Source organism: Bos indicus, chromosome 27, assembly GCF_029378745.1.
Source record: "Bos indicus isolate NIAB-ARS_2022 breed Sahiwal x Tharparkar chromosome 27, NIAB-ARS_B.indTharparkar_mat_pri_1.0, whole genome shotgun sequence".
NCBI lineage: Eukaryota > Metazoa > Chordata > Mammalia > Artiodactyla > Bovidae > Bos > Bos indicus.
This window is the reverse complement of record NC_091786.1, coordinates 35,970,637-35,984,462: the sequence shown is the minus strand read 5'-3', so window position 1 is coordinate 35,984,462 and position 13,826 is coordinate 35,970,637. Positions and strand designations below refer to the sequence as shown.

Sequence of the window (13,826 nt, the reverse complement as noted above, 5' to 3'; positions counted from 1 at the left end):
TCTCGGCTCTCCTGAACCCCCACTTTTTCTACCCTTCCTCCCTCCCCCGGACTCGCAGGATTGCACACCAGTACCCCCCCGCCCCCCCCCAAGCACACCGGGCCGGAGGAGAGCCTTACAGGTTGTCAATGAAACCTGGAATTATTTCCTTTGATGGCTTAGATAATAGTAGGAGCCAGAGCAATGAGTGAGGTCGTCTGAAACCAATGCAGTCCTGCCCGGGCCCCGGGAGCCAATCGCAGGAGCAGAGGGCGGGGCGTCGGCGCCCGCAGATAATTGCTAAGTGCCTCGCTAGCACAGTTGGTCCGCGCTGCCGAAAGGTCTGGTCGCCGAGGCAGGAACGCGCAATCCTCAGCGTGCACCATCCCCATAGCATCCCTCCAGGCTCCGCAGGCAGCGAGCCTCTGGGCACCGGGCCCCTCTGCTCCGCGGAAAAGGTACTCCCGCTGCGTCTCCCCGGGTGTGTGTGTGTGGGGGGCGCTGCGCCTGGTCCCCCATCCTCAGGGGCTGGCAGTTGAGCCTCTGTCGAGGGGGCGCAGGAAGAAAAGTTTAGGGGAGGAAACGTGACCAAGGAGGGAAATCCCCGTCTTCTGTTGGGAGGAAAACAAGCTGATGATTTGGGAAACTTCTGCGCTGTCTACAACTGGGGTTTGTTTACAACTCTTTCAATCAGTGGCGCTCAGGTCTGTGGAAATAGGTCTAGTCCTGGGCTGGGGTGCTGTGCCTGGGGTCGGGGTGTAGATTCGGGTTTGCTGGGTGAGGAGGGTTGGACCCTGGATGTGTTGGTTCCCCGCCACGCTGACCCCGCAGCTGGGAGGCCGGTTCTGGGACTGGCGATGGGGTGGTTGTGTTTTCCATCATAGGGTCTGCCCCCTTGACATTACGTGGACCTGCTGTGCCCCAGCTCTTGTGACCTTCGACTTGAGTCCTTCGTCAAACTTCTGTCTCCTTCCGTCCCCGCCCCCTCCCTTGCCCACTTTGTCTCAGCTCACTTAATCCACTCATGGGAGATGTGTGGCATCCTGGGGTGTGGGCGACCGTCCTGTGTGACCTGATGGGCGTCTGTCTGCAACACAAAACTTGGGGAGAAATCAACAAAGCAGTTCTCTGGGGTGTGTGTGTGGGGGGTGGGGGAAGACATCACTAAACTGATTAGCTCCCGAAAACTCTGGAAGACTGTCCAGGTTTGGTGTCTATGGAAATAAAGGGGCTGGAAGGAAATTGAGTCCCTTGTGAAGGTTACACCTCACCAGGGATGGGCTGTCCATTAAGCAGGCCAGGGGCTCTGGATGGGGAGGGGGGTGGGGGCTGGTGGGAGAAGCTGGCTCTGGTTGGGTGCGCAGGTGCTGCTGTGATTGAGGGGTGACTGGAGCCATCATCCCTGCTGTCTGTGATGACTGCTCTTCAAGGGAAAAGCTGGCCACCGCCGGAGGGCGGTCCAGCCTCGAGGCACCCTTGTTCGCTTGTGAATGGTGGGCCCACAACGGTGCGGCTTGATCTGAGTCCCACTCGTAGTCCTGGGGAGAAACCCTGCTCCCCAGATTCTGCCCACCAGGAGGTGTTAGGTCTGAGGGCCTGCTAGGAAGCAGCGTCCCTGTGGGAGAAGCGATGTGCTTGGTCTCAAACTTCCTTCCTGCTTTGGTGCAGGCAGCTCCTATTTGCATATTCCACAACATTGGCCAGGTGTGTCCTCCGACCTGCCGGGTCCTCAGAAGCTGCCGGCTTGGGACTGATCTTCCATCTCCCTGAGTCTCTCTGACCTCCAACCTAGACCCCCTAGTTGGGAGGTTCGAGTCTGGTCCTGGCCGCATGGGGATGTTCAGGCAGGGCTCCTTGAGGATACCCGGTCCCCAGGACAGCCTTCCCGCCGAGATGTGAATGTGTCCATTCTCTGGCTCCACTAATCACGTTCACTCTTTAATTCTTGTCTCCTTTAACCTCCGCAAGGGCTTCTCGCCCACCTTCTTTCCACAGCTATTTCGGGTGGGAGATGTTATTGCTGAAGCTTTACTCACAACGCTTTAAAAAAAAAAAAAAGCTGGTTGACTCTTTTTTTCTTGGTCAGGATACAGTCAGCCTTCTCCTCTGCACATGTTGCCTGGCAGTAAACAAAACAAGCTTGCAACCCCGCAAAGGAGAACGCCTTTGTGTTTGGGAGCCTGGAGAGGATGCTGAACTTTTATTGGCTGTTGAGGCATCCTTGGCCTGAGACCTTCTCCTCTGTGGTCTGTCTGGGGCAGAGAGAGCCCACAGAGGCGACATCTAGCAGGTGGGGGATTTTGAAAGGGGAGGGGGTGGCTTTGGTTTTCAGGAAGGCAGTAATAACAACGGAGCATGGCCTTGGAGTCGCAGGAGTGTTTAGAACCGGGGACAGGGAGTGAGATTGCGGGTCCCCTCTGCCGATGCTGATCTGCTAGATCTCTGTCGTGATAGAGGACAGTCAAAGTAAGGCTTTGAAACCCGGCTCGGAGTGGTGACTCATGCGGAGCTAGAAGGCAGGATGGGGGAGGGAGCACGGTGAGCTGCACCGTACAAGTGGGACACGCTGGGAACACTGGCTTTCCCGCTCCCCCTCCTCTCCTCCTCCTTCGTCTTTCTTGTAGTTCCCTATTTGGAACAAAGATCATTAAAATAACAACTTAAGGCTAAAAAGAGCATAATGGGAGCTAAAGAATAATTGACGGCACGCAAAACACCACCACTGCAACTTCACCTTGGATGGCGCCCCGTGAAACCCAGGATCCAGCCGCTCTGTCGTGCCATGCCATCCAGTTCGGAGAATCGCCGGCTGCTGTTGGGCTGGCTGGTTCCTTGTGAAGCCAGGCGCCTGTCTGTGTCTGAAGGGACTGATTAGTGTTCAGGAAATTAAATTTGTCACTTGTCATTTCATCAGACGTGGTAGCTTGGTCCCGGACCCTGGAGAAGCACCATCCACAGGGCCCTGCCCAACTGGCCAGCCAGGATGACGACTCCTTTAACCACTGTGCCGTGAAAGGGTCGCCTCTGTCTGCTTTCACAAGCCAGACAAAGTCCCTTCCTTACTTTTCGGCTCCTTTTCCCTGTTCTTCATTTCCTCATCAACACATCAGTAAATAATCTCTTTGCCAACCTGCTTTGATCTTGTCATTTTGTGCCAATTGTGCTCTTAAAGAACACTATCCCCTGAAATAGGATAGAAAACATGAAAATTTTGATCAGAGACGAACCTTCGAGTCTTCTCTCTTAAAATTTAATATTGCGATGTCAGGGGGTGGGGGCTTATTGTGTTAGGTGTATTTGTAAACACAGTGGAAATGTCTTCTTTTCTTCCTCCGGTAGATGTGTGAACTCCCGGTAATCCTGGGGAGCATGGGGGTGTGATTCTGGAGGTGGGAAAGAGTCTGGAGCAGCCTCTGAGGGTGGACAGGCTGGAGTATGATGCTTCTGCTTATTCAAGATACGGTGAAGGCTGTTTTGAAATCTAGGCTCTGAGATGCATTCACTCTACTCTGTGCTTTGCCCTCTACATTCTCCACTTGGAAACATTTTGTAGCCAGATTATTAGTAAGTGGTTCACCTGCTTCCCCTTTCCATACTCTCAGTGGCCCCCGCCCACCTCCCACCTTGGGAGGGACTTCACAGGGCAGCAAGTGGATACCTGAATCATCTTACTTCATCCTGATGTGTGCCTGTCTTTTCTTCCTTCCCTTCTGGTTCTTCCTTGCTGTCACTTAAGGGCACCTTAGAGATTGAGATTTAATATTAGACACCATCCTTATCGCACGTCTGAGACCTGAGACCGTGTGCCGGAGGGAGTCAGGAATTCTGGAATGCACCTGGGGTCTGGCCCCAGGGGGAGCTCTGTGTTCAGGTCTGGACCTCACCCGGGCACCGAGGGTGGTGCAGAAACCCTGCATGAGGGCAGGGGCACACATCTTCTGGATGCACACTGACGCCCGCTTGATGCAGCCCCCGCCTTTGCAATGCTGAGCCCCAGCCCCCCTTAGCCTCTCATACGCGCTCAAGTCTGACCTTGGAAAACCTGCCTGCGGTGGCGTTTGTTTGTTAATCTTCTATTCTTTGTTTTGTTCTCTTCTCACCCCTAAATGTCTCTATCAAGAGCCTGGATGGAATTGACTTATTCCTACTAAAGTGTGAACCGTTAACAGTGTTGCACACACACTTTCAGGGATGTTTGAGTTCTCCATGGGATTCAAAGTGGAGTTTCTTTGTTAAGGGAGGTGAGTTTGGATCGGGAATGTCTGCGTAGCTGTGGCGCTTTGCTTGCCCGTTAAGGCTCTGTTCGTTCTGCTCTTACCCACGTTGAGGTCGCGCTGCGGTCCCCTAGAGCATTGTGCCGGCAGGGTTTGAGGGTCTAGCAGGTGAGGCTTGATCCCTCAGATCTGACCTTGAGCACTGAATCTATTTGCCTTTTCTGACTTTCACATAAAACCTGGGACTTGGGCTGTGTTCTCAGCCACCCTTTTTCTGCTCCGACCTTCTCTCAGGGTTTTGCCGCCCGTGTCCAATGTCCGTCCAGGGATGTAGCGGTTCTCAGAGGACTTGGGTTTACCGAGCTGCTCCGCCGCGAGCCGCCGCACTCGGCGATGTGTCCTGAGCTGGAGTCCCGCCGTGAAGGCAGGTTGGAACAGTGGATGTTGTACCAGAAGGAAAACAGGCTGAGGGGTGATGTAATAACCAAGTTGGGTTTAGGAGGGGATGTTATATGGAGGATGGCGACCAGCTGTTCTCCATCTCCAGTAAGGACTGAACGAGAGAAAATAGACAGAAATTGCAGCAGATGGACTTAGATTAGGTATGAGAAGAATTTTCCATCAGCCAGAGTTGTTAAAAAGGGAAGGTTTGGAGCCTCTGTGATGATCTTTAGGAAACGGATGAGCGGGGAATTCAGCTGGGGGAGCAGGTGGGGGGCTCTCAGGGCGTGGGGACAGGCTGGGGCCGTCTAGTGTAGGGCTCCTGGCCCGTTCCTGATAAGGGTCCTGTTTTTTTTTTTTTTTTAAATTTCACCGAGACCTCACCTGTGCTCTGGGGCATCAAAGGGATGGAGAATCAGAGTCCCAGGAATGGAGGCAGGACACCCCGCTGCTGTCCTGCTGCTGCAAGGGGGGAAGACTCGATCAGGCTTGAGGACCTCATCTCAAGTCCAGCTTTTTGTTTCCAGATGTGTTGCCCAAGGTCTGGAGAGGTGGCCCAAGGCCTGGAGAGGTGACCTGACTGGGAGACCCGGGACCAGAATCAAGGTCCTCCATCCCAAGCCTGTAGCTCAATTTTTTTTTTCTTGCTTCCCAATTGAAGGGGCTGCTTCCTTTTCCTGGGCTGCTGTCTTCTATCCAAATGGCAGAGGCAGGGAGCCCTGCAGTTAGCATTGGTCATGGATTGCCCATCACGGATGCCTTGGAACTGACTCTAGCTTCCCTGGTTTACATGACTGATGCTGTGGTCTCCATCATTGGAAGAGAAGGGGCGTCTGCGAGGCCAGGGTTGGCAGGATGTGAGCCAGACCCGGGGGATAAAAAGGGGGATTGGGTAGAGCTGTGGAGACCAGGAAGAGAGAGAGGAAGGAAAATAAAGGATGATTTAGTCTGCTGGTTACCAAGGCAAGAGTCTTGAGATGTCTAGCTCTAACTCCTCATTGGATAAATGAAATAAAACAGGTCCACAGCACACGTGGGCTCTGGACAAGACATTTCACCAGTTACCTTCACCTGGCAAAACGGAATTTTGAATTTCATGCATCTCATTTCTAAGAGAAGCTTCTACAACAAGGGGCTAAAATTCTACCTTCCTTCTGGCCAGATCTGATTCATTTCTGGGCAGATCCACCTCCTGGGTGCTTGGAGGCCCAGGGCAGGGTGTGCACTTTGGCAGAGGCTGCTGTGTCAGGGTCTAGAAGCTGGCACCCCGGGGGCCCGGGGATGGGAGAGGATGTGGAGGGATGCTCTCGTGGCCTGGGGACCAACACAGAGGCTGGGCCTCTGGAGAAACAGGCAGAGGCCATGGACAGCTTCGCCCTGTGGTGCTTTGAGCCACGTGGGCAGTAAGATAAATTGGCAAAATGAACATCACCAAATAAATACATAATTAGAGGAAAAACTGGGAAAAAGGGAGAAAACACAGAGGCTGGTGCTGGGCTAGCTAGGGGTGAGTGCCTGGTGGGGAAGGTGGACAGCCATAGGTCAAGACCCAGAAGCAGAAAGTAGCGGGGCACTGGTGCCCTGGGGGTCACACTGGGTGTGACTCCGTCTGAGCACACGAAGGATTCTTTGGGGGTGTTGGAGGAGGGGATACGGGTGCTCCCAGGTAGCGGGGGGCCAGGGGGCCACCCTCGGGTATGAAAGGGTTTTAGGCAGGACAAGGCAGTCACAATTGCCTTTAGGGAAAATGAGATGGGAGTGGAGAGTGGAGGGAGGTGAGGTTGGGGAGGGGTGAGCGTAAGATGTGGAAGCCAGTTCCGAAGCCATTTGTTGCTGTCTAGTGGAGAAAGGATGAGGGTCTGGAGGAAGAAGTCTAAGAAGACAAGGGATGGCCTCACAGGGTGACTTTCTGGCTTCATGAGTTCCACGAGGTCAGGCATAAATGAAGAGGAGTTATTCATCCCCGGAGAAGAGGCAAAGGTAGGTGAGAGGCAGGGTGCCCCTCACTGAAGGCAGGATGAGAGCAAATGGGCTTAAACAACAGGAAAAGAATGTAAGCTAGATGTTATCATTAATGCCTTAATGGAGGGGATTGCTCAACACAGGGGCAGAGTCATCAAAGGAGGCTGTGGGCTAATTCTGTTCTTTGTATAGTATTAGCAAATCATCCTGTCCTCTGTTGCAAGAGTGGGCAGAGGATGTGAAGAGATCATTCATACACAAAGAAGCAGAAATGTCCAGAAAACGATACAAAAACATTCGACCTCCCTCATCATTAAAATATGAAATTAAAAACGAGATATTATTACCCAACTAGCAGATGAGCAAAAATGAAAACGGATATCAGTGCCATTAAGAGTGTTGGCAAATGGACCTTTTCAGACATAGCTGGTGGGAAGATAATTTGCAAACACAAGAGACATGTCTGAAAAATATGCCCTTTGAACCAGTTAGCAATTCCTCTTCCGGAATTTCTCCTAAGAAAATCATCCGAGCTGTGCAGAATAGATCTAATCAAGGAGATTCCTTTCAGTGTTGTTCATTACAACAAAACATCGTGGGGGAGGGGGGGTTGGTTAAACCTAATATGGTGTATCCATTGAGGAAGCAATTAAAATGACATTGAATAATATACAAGGATACGGGAAAGTGCTAACCATATATATTAAGTAAATAAAGGTTTAAAAGCAAACAGAGTATAAATGCATTTTGGTAAAAAAAAAAAAGTGTACAGTCATGAAAAAATAGAATGGATGCAAATATATGGAGGGGTTAACAGTGGTTCTCTTTGGGTTTTAGGAAACACCTGATTTTTAAACTTTGTTCAACTTGTCTTTATTTCCCAAATTTCCTACAGGAAATGTGCTATTTTGCAAATCAAAAAAACTCGAAGTCAGTTCCTCAAACTACGAAGGTTTAAGCAGTGACCGTACATGTAGCAGTGGATCAGCTCCCATGTTCTCACTGAAAAGCATCTCACGAGTAGGAATAGTGATGTCAGATCCGTGTGCCCAGGTCAGATCAGTGTGCCCAAACCAAACCGCCTGTGGTCCTGCACGCCCGTCGGGGCTGAGCATCAAGGGGGCAGGGTCTCCGGGCAGGGCGCGGGGACCCAGGGCTGTGGCGTGTTGCTGCTTCCTCCCTGCCTCACCCCCAGCTCCCGTCTGCAGGGGTCAGACCAGTCCTAGCCTTTCAGGAGGCCTGGTAACAGGCATCATGCACCTCTGTGGATGTTGCAGGTTGAGATGCTGAGGCTCAGAGAGACCAAGACTTGCCAGACTCACCAAGCTAGAGCGTGGGAGAGCCGGGTCATGGGAAATGCGGATGTCAGAGCCTGTCCAGCTGGGCCATTGAGCCGGGCTCTGGGTGCCGTGGAGTCAGTTGGCACCTCTCCACCAGGAAGGGTGGAGCCGTCCTTCCCTCCTTCTGGGAAGCTGTGCCTTTTGCCTGATTCCCTTATTGATTAAGACCCAGTGCACGCCCTGACAGCTCTCATCCTCAGAGCAGGGACTCTGGGTACCCAAGGCTCTCCAGAGGCCACCTCCGGCTTCTGCCTCCTGGGGTCCGGTTTGTCGCTGCTTTTCTGAGATGTCTTCACCTGCCGATGTGCTTTCCTTTGTTGCTTCTGCTCCGGGCAGGCTGGGCGCCCAGCTCCCAGTGCAGCTCACAGCTGGATGGCTGTGTGATGTGTGCCCAGCCACGCGGGGGGCTCTGGGGTGACTTGGCTCAGTGGGGGTGCCAGCTGTGATGCTCACCTCCTTGGGGCTTCCTTGGGCTTAATTGGAAAAGTGGCTAGGCTGCTGGAGAGTCGGCAGGGTGAGGAGGGGTGTGGGCCTGCGGCTGATTTGCCGCTCTATTTATTTTAATAGAAACGTGTGTGTGTGTGTGTGTGTGTGTGGTGTTCTGTGTTCACAAGCCTTGGAGGTGGATGGGGAAGCAATTGATAGCTGGAGAGTCAAAGCCACGCTCCCCAGGTTGTATGGCAGCAGACAGAAGGGCCAGCATGGAAAGAGCCTGCAAATATATATACCACCTTGACCTGGAAGCCAGCAGGGCTTCTTGCTGGCCTGAGTGTCCTGGGCCACAGACGGGTGGGCAGAGCATTCTGTGTCCTGGAGGACCCTGGAGGGGTTAACAGCGGCATAGGTGAGATGACTTCAGGTCCATGGTGGGTTCATATGAGACCTAACTCAAGGCCGGGGTGTAGGTGCCAAGAGAGTGGGTGTCAGTAGGGGTGTGAGAGGTCACAGGGGGCTCAGGAGACAGAGCCCTGAGTCCTAAGCACGGAAGTGTGAGGACGACTTGGACGGAAGGAGGGACATCCTCGTGTGAACGGTGGTCTCGAGCCCAGAGCCAGTGTGGGTGTCGAGGCTGCTGAGAAACCCGGGGTTCCAGGCTGTGCTGGGTTCTCAGAAAACCCTTCTGTTTTCACCAGCTGGGGCCAAGGTGCTGTTCCAGGAGGGTGGGGAGGCAAGGGTGGAGGGTTGGGGGTTCTCACGGGGATTCACTGTCTCGCCGTCTCTTGCTTTTGATTCCGTTGATGTGAAACTGTCCTGTGGGATTTCTGGGAGGAGAGGGAAAGGGGTTAGGATGGTCCCATCCTGCCCACTCTCCCCAACTGCCAGACCTCAGGGTTTTCAGAATATGTGAAGAGGAGGGAAAAGTTATGAGACAAAAAGACAAAGGGGAAAAAAAAACCCAAAAAAACGGGAGCAGATGAGGGAATAGGTTGGAACTCAAGAAGGATGCTTGGAGATGAGGGAGTGACTTTCAGCTCACCCCAAACTTTAAGCATGACCTCTCTTTACAGAGTGGACCTTTAAATGTGATGTGATGAAGATGAAAAAATTCAAGGAGTCTGAGACCACCCTTTACAGTTGTCCCTCAGTATCCACAGGGGTTGGGTTTCAGGATCCTCGGGATACCAAACTTCATGGATGCCCAAGTCCCTTGCAATCTTCCCTCCCCGGCCTCCGTATCCAGGGATGAACCTGCGGATACAGAAGGCTGACTGTATTTTCAATTGTTAAAACATTTACGCACCACCCTCCTTTTGCAGAGAGGACACTGAGACCTGGCCTGGTTAAGGCTCAGCAGGTAACACGGCTGGATTCCAAGCCTGGTGCGTTGTCTGCCGTGACTCCCCATCCGGCTCACCCCTCTTGGGTCTGGGTAACCTGGATGCCTGCAGGGTAGACCGAGGAGGCCCTGTTGGGATCTGGCACCATCTGCCTCCAGAGCAGCCTCCTGGCTTCCGGGGGGTCTTCAGAAGGATTTGGGGGAGCAGCTGGCGGGCAGTCGCCTTGTCCTCGGGGACTGGCTTGCTTCAGAACGTTCCCTGGGACAGGTCAGTGGGGGGATGCCACTGGCTCATGCTCGGAGAACTCAGTGCTGTGGTCCTTTCTGATCTCTCCATGACAGAAGCTACGTGCTCCTTTCCCCAACCTTCTGCTTCCTCCCAAGGAGACGGGAGCATCTGAAATGTCATATGTCTACTTGTTCATTGCCCCAAATACTGAGAATTGACAAGCGCAGGTCTCCAAGTTGAGAATTCAGAGTGGGCAAAACTGACCAGCTAGCTCCCTGTCCTCTCGAAGCTTCTATCTGGTGGGGGCAACAGATGGTAAACAAGGGAGTGAGTATGTAGTAAGGTGGGTCAGTGCAATGGGAGAATGGAAGTGGAACCAGGGGGTGGGGGTGGGGGAGGCCGGGCCCAGGGGTGTCTTTGTAATTAAGCTACACTGAAGCAGAGACAGAGTGCAGAGGAGAGGGTCTAGGTGGAGGCTTGGGAGGAACTGTCCACCCAGCAGGGGTCCTGAGGCTGGAGACGCGAGGTGTCAGGGGTAGCACTGGAACCAGGGTGCTGGTCCTCCAACCCCTGGGAAGTTTTGAGCAGAGGACTGACATGGTTTAGATGGAAACGGATCACTCCGGCCGCCTTGTGTGTGGCAATGTTGAAAGCACCTCCAGGAGGGCTGCGTGGAGGCAGTGATCCTGGCAAGGGTGGGGGTGCCTTGGATTTGGGTGGGAACAACAGAGGGGTTACTGGGCCATTTCTGCATACATTTTGAAAGTGGAACCAACAAGACTTGCTGATGTGTTGAACGTGGGGTTTGAGAGAAAAGAGGGGTGGTAGAATGACTTCCCAGGTTTTTGGTGTGAGATGGGAAGGCTTTCGGGAGGAGCAAACTCGGGAGAAACAAGAAGTGAGGATTTTGTTTGGGAAGGATGCCGGGCCATCCAAATGAAAAGTCCACCAGTCAGCAGGGTGATGGGTCTGGAGTTCAGAGAAGAGTTTTCTATGCTGAAGAAGAATCTTGGCAGTTGTCAGTGTCTTAATAAAATTGAAAGTGTGGGACCAAATGGGATCACCTGGAGAGTGAGTGTGGATGGAGAAGCTCTGAAGTCTGAGCCTGGAACTCCATGGTATTCAGGGGTCTGGGGAAGGAATTGGTCAACTTTTTCTTACAGGACCACATAGTAAATATTTCGGACTTTCCTGCAATGGCTCAACTCTGCCTTTGTAACACAGAAGCAGCCGCAGACAATGCATGAGCATGTGTGTGTGTGTGTTCACTTTATTTACAACAGCAGGCAGCAGCCCGAGGGCCACGTTTGCTGCCCCTGAATCTGGGCTGTGAAGATGAACCTGGCCTAGGAGACTGAGAGGGAGCAGCCCCCAGGGGCGGAGAAGAGGGGGACCCCAGAAGGAATGTGTCCTCAGAGACAAAGGGGAGTGTTCTCACAGGGAGGGAGTCAAAGTGCTGATGTCAGAGGAGGGTGGAGAACCAAAACTGGCCACTGGGATGCTGTGGGGACGGAGCAGAGCGAGTTGGAGGAGAGGTGCTGTGTGGGGCTGGGGGTTTCTCGCTTGCTCGGGTAGACAACTTCATGGAGGAATGTGGTGTGAAGGGTGCAGAGACGTGAATGGTTAAGTGTAGGGCTGTTTGGTCAAAGGAAGCCTTTTCCCTCTAACATGGGAAGGGTACCAGGATGTCTGTGCTGATGGAGATGGTCCAGTGGGGAGAGCAGAGGTGATATGGGAGAGGAGGCCCTGCTGGGCGATGGCCTGGGGGAGGAGTCGGGGTGCAGAGTGCAGCACCGGGCGTGGCCTTCGCTGGAGGCCGAGAGAGGACAGGCAGTCATCCTCAGAGGCACCGGGTGGGGGTTTGGAGGAGCTGGGGGCGGCGGGGACCTGGGGGATCATCCAGGGAGCTCACTCCGGTAGCTTCGTTTTCTCTGTGGCTTGGATCAGGAGCTGTAGCAGAGGAGGGGAGAGACCTTGGCCTGAGGTCTACAGAGAAAGACGCCCCCCTGCGCCCAGAGGGAGTGGACAGGAGACAGTGACCGAGAGAGGTTGAGTCTCTAAATCAGAAGGAGGTTTCTGCCGACGCTCCCACCGTAAGAGGGATCAGGTACCTTCTCAAGAGTTATGGACTGAATGGATGAGGCCAAGACGAAGGTGTGGATTGAGAGTCCTCAAGACCTAGTCTCAGATGCCTCCAGGCCTGGAGCTGTCTACCCAGGTGGCTCTTGTATGACTGTATTCTTTAAAAATTGAGATGTAATTGATGAATGAAATTATATGTTTCAGGCATATAGTGTAATAATTTAGTATTTCTAGGTATTGTGAAATGACCATCACAGTAAGTCTAGATAACATCCATCACCACTCGTAGCTAACCTTTTTTTGGGGTACAATTTCATTTTGAAGAAATGGAATGGCTTCCCTGGAGTTGTGACAATCCTCAAAATCAGACAGTTGTGGGAGGTGCCAAGAACCCCTTGGCCAGAGATGAAAGAGAGTTGAAAGGTGCTTCCTGCACATTTTCCCCTCTCCTCCTAAAGCTTTTGTGGGTTTTTTTTTTTTTTTTTTGAGACTTCCTAGTTTTTTTCCTCCATCTTCTGATAAAGCAGGAGGGAGATGGGAATGAATGGAAGAAGATTCCTCTCTCTAGTTTTTGCTTTAAGATGCATTGTTCTAGGGGAGAGAGGGAACCAACCCAGGTCACCTGATCTGGACATGGTGTTGGCTCAGGGTAGGCCGAGCTCTGGGTGTTTCCCGTTGTGTGTGTGTGTGTGTGTGTGGGTGGGTGGGGGGTGGTCTATGAGTCACATCCCACTCTTTGCAGACCCCATGGACTGTAGCCTTCCAGGCTTCCCTGTCCATGGAATTCTCCAGGCAAAAATACTGAAGTGGGTGGCCATTTCCCTCTCCAGGGGATCTTCCTGACTCAGGGATTGAACCTGGGTCTCCTGCATTGCAAGCAGATTCTTTACTGTCTGAGCCACCAGGAAAGCCTGTTAGGAGAGGGATTTCAGCCTTCCCCGCAGTTTGGGAAGAGGGAGATGCTGATATAACTGTGAAGACAAAGAGCATCATCTTCGTTCTCCTTAGGTGTCAGTCGGAAGAGAGATAGGCAAGCAGCCCAGGCAAGAGGTGGGATTGCAGGATGATCTGCAACTTTGGCAAAGTGAACAGTCCAGGTTCACAAACCAACAGGGGACCAGGGTGGAGAACTTGACCCAGACAGCGCTGTGGGGCTGAGGAGGGTCACAGCAGTGGGAGGGAGGCGGGTTTGCTCAGGGAGCTTTAGAAAGGGGACCTCCTTCACTGTCAACACGGCGGGGAAAGGCGTGGCCTCCAACGAAACCAAGAGCGGACAGGATGTGTGACTGGCCCTGAGCTTTGATCTTGTCTGTTTCTCTGACAGGGGCCTCTTCTTGGGTGGCAAAGGGTCCAAGATGTTGTGCTCACTTAGGGGATGTGGTCCTTTGTGGGGGTGATAAAGGCAGGAAGGAGTGTGGTTCAGGGCTCATCCAGGAAGAAAGATCTCCCGTCTTTTCTCCAGATCTTATTCCTGGAGGTCTATTTGAGATAAAGTAGAGGAGCTGGACGGAGAAGGCGATGGCACCCCACTCCAGTACTCTTGCCTGGAAAATCCATGGATGGAGGAGCCTGGTAGGCTGCAGTCCACGGGGTTGCTAAAAGTCGGACACGACTGAGCAACTTCACTTTTACTTTTCACTTTCATGCATTGGAGAAGGAAATGGCAACCCACTCCAGTGTTCTTGCCTGGAGAATCCCAGGGATGGGGGAGCCTGGTGGGCTGCTGTCTACGGGGTCACACAGAATCGGATACAACTGAAGTGACTTCGCAGCAGCAGCAGCAGAGGAGCTGGAAACATGGA

At 52.9% G+C, this 13,826-nt stretch overlaps 1 protein-coding gene across 2 annotated transcripts in view; it reads left to right on the top strand.

Annotated features, from left to right (window-relative positions):
• Window positions 1–293: 293 nt before the first annotated feature.
• The window catches only part of ZMAT4 (zinc finger matrin-type 4), a 376,556-nt gene continuing 363,023 nt past the window's right edge, over window positions 294–13,826 (top strand). The window contains exon 1 of one of the 2 annotated variants that reach the window (XM_070781473.1): window positions 294–437. The gene's annotated coding sequence lies outside the window, so the exon portion shown is untranslated. The remainder of the gene's footprint in view (window positions 438–13,826) is intronic. The other variant, XM_070781470.1, reaches the window with a different exon arrangement.